This window comes from Oncorhynchus mykiss, chromosome 23 (genome assembly GCF_013265735.2).
Source record: "Oncorhynchus mykiss isolate Arlee chromosome 23, USDA_OmykA_1.1, whole genome shotgun sequence".
In the NCBI taxonomy this organism is placed as follows: Eukaryota; Metazoa; Chordata; class Actinopteri; order Salmoniformes; family Salmonidae; genus Oncorhynchus; species Oncorhynchus mykiss.
Genome location: NC_048587.1, coordinates 46,785,901 through 46,793,833, shown reverse-complemented (window position 1 = coordinate 46,793,833; position 7,933 = coordinate 46,785,901).

Genomic DNA, 7,933 nt, shown 5'->3' with positions numbered 1-7,933 from the left:
ATATAAAGTTCACCCTGTCCAGATACAAGCTACCACAGAGACCATACATATAGATGGCATCAGAGTTCTATTCAGAGGAAGTTTGAGACACCAAACATGGCTGCTGTAGGATTATTCTATCACACAATTAATAGTCCCCCGTCCTCTGGATACTACGAAAGAGAGATATATATAAAATATATATAAAATATTTTTGGAGAAACGTCCTCTGGTCTTATGAAACAAAAATATAACTGTTTGGCCATAATGACCATCTTTATAATTAGAGGAAAAAGGAGGACACTTGCAAGCCGAAGAATACCATCCCAACCGTGAAGCATGGGGGTGGCAACATCATGTTGTGGGGGTGCTTTGCTGCAGGAGGGTCTGGTGCACTTCACAAAATAGATGGCATCATGAGGCAGGAAAATTACATGGATATATTGAAGCAACATTTCAAGACATTGGTCAGGGAGTTAAAGCTTGGTCGCAAATGGGTCTTCAAATTGGACAATGACCCCAAGCATACTTCCAAAGTTGTGGCAAAATGGCTTAAGGACATCAAAATCAAGTTATTGGAGTGGCCATCACAAAGCCTTAACCTCAATCCCGTAGAACATTTGTGGTCAGAACTGAAAAAGCGTGTGCGAGCATGGAGGCCTATAAACCTGACTCAGTTACACCAGCTCTGTCAGGAGGTATGGGCCAAAATTCACCCAACTTATTGTGAGAAGCTTGTGGAAGGCTACCCGAAAAGTTTGACCCAAGTTAAACAATTTAAAGGCAATGCTACCAAATACTAATTGAGTGTATGTAAACTTCTGACCCACTGGGAATGTGATGAAAGAAATAAAAGCTGAAATAAATAATTCTCTCCACTATTATTCTGACATTTCACATTCATAAAATAAAGTGGTGATCCTGACTGACCTAAAGTGTGAAACAGGGATTTTTTACTAGGATTAAATGTCAGGAATTGTGAAAAACTGAGTTTAAATGTATTTGGCTAAGGTGTATGTAAACTTCCGAATTCAACTGTATGCCCGTTGTCTCTGCACAATAAAGAAATTGTGAGGCTTGAAGGTGTTGTTGTTAATGTGGATATGACTTTGTATTTTAAGACTTTTTAATGACAGTCATTATCCATGACATGGTAAGTGGTTTGTGTATACCAGGCAGTGTCAAAGGAAGGCCCCAGACACCCAAGCCCTAGACTGTTCACTGCTACCGCACTGCAAGTGGTACCAGAGCACCAAGTCTGTGACCAAAAGGCTCCTGAACAGCTTCTACCCCCCAAGCCATAAAACTGCTGAATCAAATGGCTACCTGGACTACCTGCGTTGACCCTTTTTGCACTGGCTCACTGGACCCAAACACTCACACATACTACACTGACACTCCAACACACACACACACACACACACACACACACACACACACACACACACACACACACACACACACACACACACACACACACACACACGCATTTTCTATTTTCTATTCTTATTTGCAAATGTTTCTACTTCTTCTCTGTATTATTGGGAAAGGGCTTGTGAGTTAGCATTTCACAGTAAAGTCTACACCTGTTGTATTTGGCGCATGTGACAAATCAAATGTTATTTTGATTTGATTTGTTGGAGAAACAATTAAAGCCTTTAATTACAGAGCCTCTGGAATATCAGAAGATAAAAGGATACCGTAGAATAAACACTCTGTTGAGACAGAGATTCACACTGGTTCTGTTGAGACAGAGATTCATACTGGTTCTGTTGAGACAGATTCACACTGGTTCTGATGAAGCAGAAATTCACTGGTTCTGTTGAAACAGAGATTCACTGGTTCCAAATGACACTCTATTCCCTGTGGTACACTACTTCTGGCCCATATGTAAGGTATAGGGATAAATATCACCCCAGGATACTTAGGACATTCCTCTCCTATCCTAAGTTTCAGACCTTGGTTTGATTTTTTGCAGTGTGTTGCAGTCCATTTTGTTTAGCTTGATTTCTCTTCACTCTCACATAATGGGCTTACTCAATCCCTGAAGCGAACCTGCAAACGGACTGCAGAGAGAGCGAGAGAGAAAGCCGATATCACACACACAAACACAGAACCTGGTTTGGCGGACCCTCAGAGTCCGATTATGGAGGAAGAGAAAGATAAGGGGAGAGAAAAACACAATATGAAGAGAATTATGAGGAGAATGGAGGAAAGGAACAAGATGAGATACCATGAGAGAGTAGGAAAGGCAACAAAGAGGTGCCATGAGAGAGGAGGGGAGGAGATGCCATGAGAGAGGAGGAGAGGAAACGAGGAGATGCCATGAGAGGAGAGGAAAAAAGAGGAGATGCCATGAAAGAGGAGGAGAGGAAACAAGAGGAGATGCCATGAGAGAGGAGAGAAACGAGGAGATGCCATGAGAGAGGAGGAGAGGAAACAAGAGGAGATGTACATAAGAGAGGAGGAGAGGAAACAAGAGGAGATGTAAATGAGAGAGGAGGAGAGGAAACAAGAGAAGATGCCATGAGAGAGGAGAGAAACGAGGAGATGCCATGAGAGAGGAGGAGGGGAAACAAGAGGAGATGTAAATGAGAGAGGAGGAGAGGAAACAAGAGAAGATGCCATGAGAGAGGAGAGAAACGAGGAGATGCCATGAGAGAGGAGGAGAGGAAACAAGAGGAGATGTAAATGAGAGAGGAGGAGAGGAAACAAGAGGAGATGTAAATGAGAGAGGAGGAGAGGAAACAAGAGGAGATGCCATGAGAGAGGAGAGAAACGAGGAGATGCCATGAGAGAGTAGAGGAACAAGAGGAGATGCCATGAGACAGGAGGAGAGGAAACAAGAGGAGATGCCATGAGAGAGGAGGAGAGGAAACAAGAGGAGATGCCATGAGAGAGTAGAGGAACAAGAGGAGATGCGATGGGAGAGGAGGAGAGGAAACAAGAGGAGATGCCATGAGAGAGGAGGAGAGGAAACAAGAGGAGATGTAAATGAGAGAGGAGGAGAGGAAACAAGAGGAGATGCCATGAGAGAGGAGAGAAACGAGGAGATGCCATGAGAGAGTAGAGGAACAAGAGGAGATGCCATGAGACAGGAGGAGAGGAAACAAGAGGAGATGCCATGAGAGAGGAGGAGAGGAAACAAGAGGAGATGCCATGAGAGAGTAGAGGAACAAGAGGAGATGCGATGGGAGAGGAGGAGAGGAAACAAGAGGAGATGCCATGAGAGAGGAGGAGAGGAAGCAAGAGGAGATGTAAATGAGAGAGGAAGAGAGGAAACAAGAGGAGATGTAAATGAGAGAGGAGTAGAGGAAACAAGAGAAGATGCCATGAGAGAGGAGAGAAACGAGGAGATGCCATGAGAGGAGAGGAAAAAAGAAGAGATGCTATGAAAGAGGAGGAGAGGAAACAAGAGGAGATGCCATGAGAGAGGATCAAGAGGTATTAGACAGAGGAAAGGAGGACTCACTAAAAACAGTTTGTGTGTGACTGACAGACTCGTGGGAATAAAAGAGTGAGAGAAAGAAGAATGTAAATACAGGAATAAAAGGTACAAAGAGAAAGAAGAGAATTAAAATAAAGAGCTGATTACCAAAAGCCTCCTATGATCAGAAGAAAGACCAAATATAGGCCTCTAGTGTGTCAAACACACACACACACACACACACACACACACGCCCACACACGCCCACACACACACACACACACACACACAAACACACACACACACACACACACGTTACACTGCGTATCTGGTTACTCTGCGGACCTCCTGTCAGACCTGACCTTTTTTAAATGAAAGGCGATGCAAATAACCAGCCCATATTCCTCCATTTAACCGGACAGAATGATTTATAGAAGTGAATGAGTTTCTCCAAGGTCCACTGAGAATAACTGTCACTCTCCTTAGCCGTGTTTGATTAGTAATTTATACAGCCGCCCTCCCTGAATCAACAGAACAGATACAAATCAACCATGACCCGGTTCTTTTTTATTTATTTTTATTGAAAGGGATCCTGATGATAGGGGAGGGAGAATCATCATATCTATCTCTCTTCCACCTTTCTCACTCTCGTTCGCTCTCTCGTTCTCTTTCTCTCTCTCTTTCTGCCCTCCCTCCAGGTGTGAAAGCAGTTGGCTGGCCTCCAGCTGGGGGATGTTGTTTCAGTGATTGATCTGTAGCCTGATGGGTAAACATGGTGGTATAAAAGGGCTGTGACCTATACTGTAGGACCTACATCACTCATTATGCAATGGCTCAGACCAAAGAGAGAGGGAAATGATGCCTGGCTTGAGCTAGCGTGGATGGGACCCAACATCAACAAACATCAGATCAATGTTGGAGCTGTTAATGCTGACCTTTATGTGGTGGTTATGATGCTACGGTATCAGAGTCACAGACAGACAGACAAAATCGTATGTTAATAGCTGCAAAGACGTGGAGTTTCATGGGTTCAAATTGAGCATGACTTAGAATGGAAAAGAATTCTGAAGACACCATTACAAGGCATAAAATCAATTTCCACAGTCTTAACATAGATCTCTGCTCAACTTGTTTTTTGTTTGACCTGAAACCTTTGAGGTAAATGGCAATATGTCAGCTTCCAGGACATCATTAAACCAACCAATTATATATCTTCCTGGCTCTTCTACCAACCAATCATACATTTTCTCGGTGTGTCACCTCCCTGCACCAAGATAAATCTAGCCGTGTGAACCCAGACTGTTGGGAGAATGGTGAGGTGGACAATGAGGCTTATTTTCCCAGAATTGATAACATAGATTCTAAATGTAGGGTTTATGTTACCTCATGTACAGCGCATTCGGAAAGTATTCAGACACCTTCATTTTTTCTTATGTTACAACCTCATTCTAAAATGTATTAAATAAATACAAATCCTCATCAATCTACACACAATACCCCATAATGACAAAGCGAAAACAGTTTTTTAGACATTTTTACAAATGTATTACAAATAAAAAACTGAAACACCTTATTTACATAAGTATTCAGATCGCTTGCTATGAGACTCGAAATTGAGCTCAAGAGCTTTCCATTGATCATCCTTGAGATGTTTCTACAACTTGATTGGAGTCCACCAATAGTCATTTCAATTAATTAGACATGATTTTGAAAGACACACACCTGTCTATATAAGGTCCCACAGTTGACAGTGCATGTCAGAGCAAAAGTCAAGCCATGAGGTCAAAGGAATTGTCCGTAGAGCTCCGAGACAGGATTGTGTCGAGGCACAGATCTGGGGAAGGTTACCAAAAAATGTCTGCAGCATTGAATATCCCCCAAAACACAGTGGCCTGCGTCATTCTTACATGGAAAGAGTTTTGAACCACCAAGACTATTCCTACAGCTGGCCACCCGGCCAAACTGAGCATTCGGAGGAGAAGGACCTTAGTTAGGGAGGTGACCAAGAACCTGATGGTCACTCTGACAGAGCTCCAGAGTTCCTCTATGGAGATGAGGGAACCTTCTAGAAGGACAAACAGGCCTTTATGGTAGAATGGCCAGACGGAAGCCACTCCTCAGTAATAGAGGCACATGACAGCACGCTTGGAGTTTGCCAAAAGGCACTTAAAGGACTGTCAGACCATGAGAAACAAGATTTTCTGGTCTGATGAAACCAAGATTGAACTATTTGGCCTAAATGTCAAGCGTCACATCTGGAGGAAACCTGCCACCATCCCTATGTTGAAGCATGGTGGTGGCAGCATCATGCTTTGGGGATGTTTTTCAGCGGGAGGGACTGGGAGACTAGTCAAGATCGAGGGAAAGATGAACGGCGCAAAGCACTGAGAGATCCTTGAATGAAAACCTGCTCAGAGAGCTCAGAACATTAGACTGGGGTGAAGGTTCACCTTCTAACAGGACAACGACCCTAAGTATTCAGCAAAGACAATGCAGGATTGTCTTCGGGACAATGTCCTTGAGTGGCCCAGCCATATTCCGGACTTGAACCGGATCGAACATCTCTGGAGAGACCTGAAAATAGCTGTGCAGTGACTCTTCCCAATCAACCTGACAGAGCTTGAGGGAATCTGCAGATAAGAATGGGAGAAATTCCCTAAATACAGGTGTGCCAAGCTTGTGGAGTCATACCCAATAAGATTCAAGACTGTAATCACTGCAAAAGGTGCTTCAACAAAGTACTGAGTAAAGGGTCTGAATACTTATGTAAATGTGATATTTCTGGGGGGTTTTATTTTCATAAATTTGCCCCAAAATTAGAAAAAAGTGTTTTGCCTTATCATTATGGGGTGTTGTGTGTAGATTGTTGAAGGGAAAAATAAATAAATTAATTAATACATTTTTGGATTAAGGCTGGAAAGTACTTCCTGGTGGCATTGTATGGTTCGAGTCCATGTTTCTTCTTCTTTTGTCTTTGCTGCTCTCTATCTAACTCCTCCATGTCTTTCCTTCTTTCCTACTCCTCCCGCCTCCTTTTCTCTTTCACACCAGTGTTTGGGATGAAGTACAGAAGAAAGAGGGGAGAGTACGCCCCCATCCACATTGATGGGGCTCTAGTGGAGCTGGTCAAGAGCTTCAAATTCCTTGGCTACCACAATACTAAGGACCTAACATAGTCAACACACACTGCACAGTGGTGAAGAGGGCACGACAGCACATAGACCCCCTCAGCTCCCAGCTGTGTGCTGGACACCATATGTGAATTGATTGCCCCCCCCCCCCATCTATCGTCAGAGTTCGTAATGCTAGGTTACCTAAATTGGGATATGCTTAACTGTCCTACAATATAAACTAGATGCCCTCAATCTAACACAAATTATCAAGGAACCTACCAGGTACAACCCCAAATCCGTAAACATGGGCACGCTCATAGATATCATCCTGACCAACTTGCCCTCTAAATACAACTCCACTGTTTTCAACCAGGCTGTCAGCGATCACTGCCTCATTGCCTGCGTCCGTTGTGGATCCGCGGTCAAACGACCATCCCTCATCACTGTCAAACGCTACCTAAAACACTTCTGCGAGCAAGCCTTTCTAATCGGCCTGGCCCGGGTATCCTGGAAGGCTATTGACCTCATCCCATCAGTAGAGGATGCCTGGTTGTTCTTTAAGCACAAAATCACCTTGTGGAGTAATGCACTAGCTTCAAATACTCCCCGCGATATGCAACTTCTCAGGGAAGTTAGGAACCAATGCATGCAGTCAGTTAGGAAAGCAAAGGCTAGCTTTTTCAAACAGAAATTTGCATCCTGCAGCACTAATTCCAAAACATTTGGGACACTGTAAAGTCCATGGACAATAAGAGTACCTCCTCCCAACTGCCCACTGCACTGAGGATAGGAAACACTGTCACAGCCGATAAATCCACGATAAATGAGAATTTCAATAAGCATTTCTCAAAGGCTGGCCATGCTTTCCACCAGGCTACTCCTACCCCGGCCAACAGCTCTGCAACCACCACAGCAACTGGCCCAAGCCTCCCCCCACTTCTCCTTCACCCAAATCCAGAGAGCTGACGTTCTGAAAGAGCTGCAAAATCTGGACCCCTACAAATCAGCTGGGCTAGACAATCTGGACCCTCTCTTCCTAAAATTATTTGCCGCCATTGTTGCAACCCCTATTATTAGACTGTTCAACCTCTCTTTCGTATCGTCTGAGATTCCTAAAGATTGGAAAGCGGCCGCGGTCACCCCCCTCTTTAAAAGGGGAGACACTCTAGACCCAAACTGTTATAGACCTATATCCATCCTGCCCTGCCTTTCTAAAATCTTTGAAAGTCAAGTGAACAAACAGATCACCGACCATTTCGAATCCCACCGTACCTTCTCCGCTATGCAATCTGGTTTCCAAGCTGGTCACGGGTGCACTTCAGCCACGCTCAAGGTCCTAAACCATAACATAACCGACATCGATAAAAGACAGTACTGTGCAACAGTCTTCATTGAATTGGCCAAGGCTTTCGAC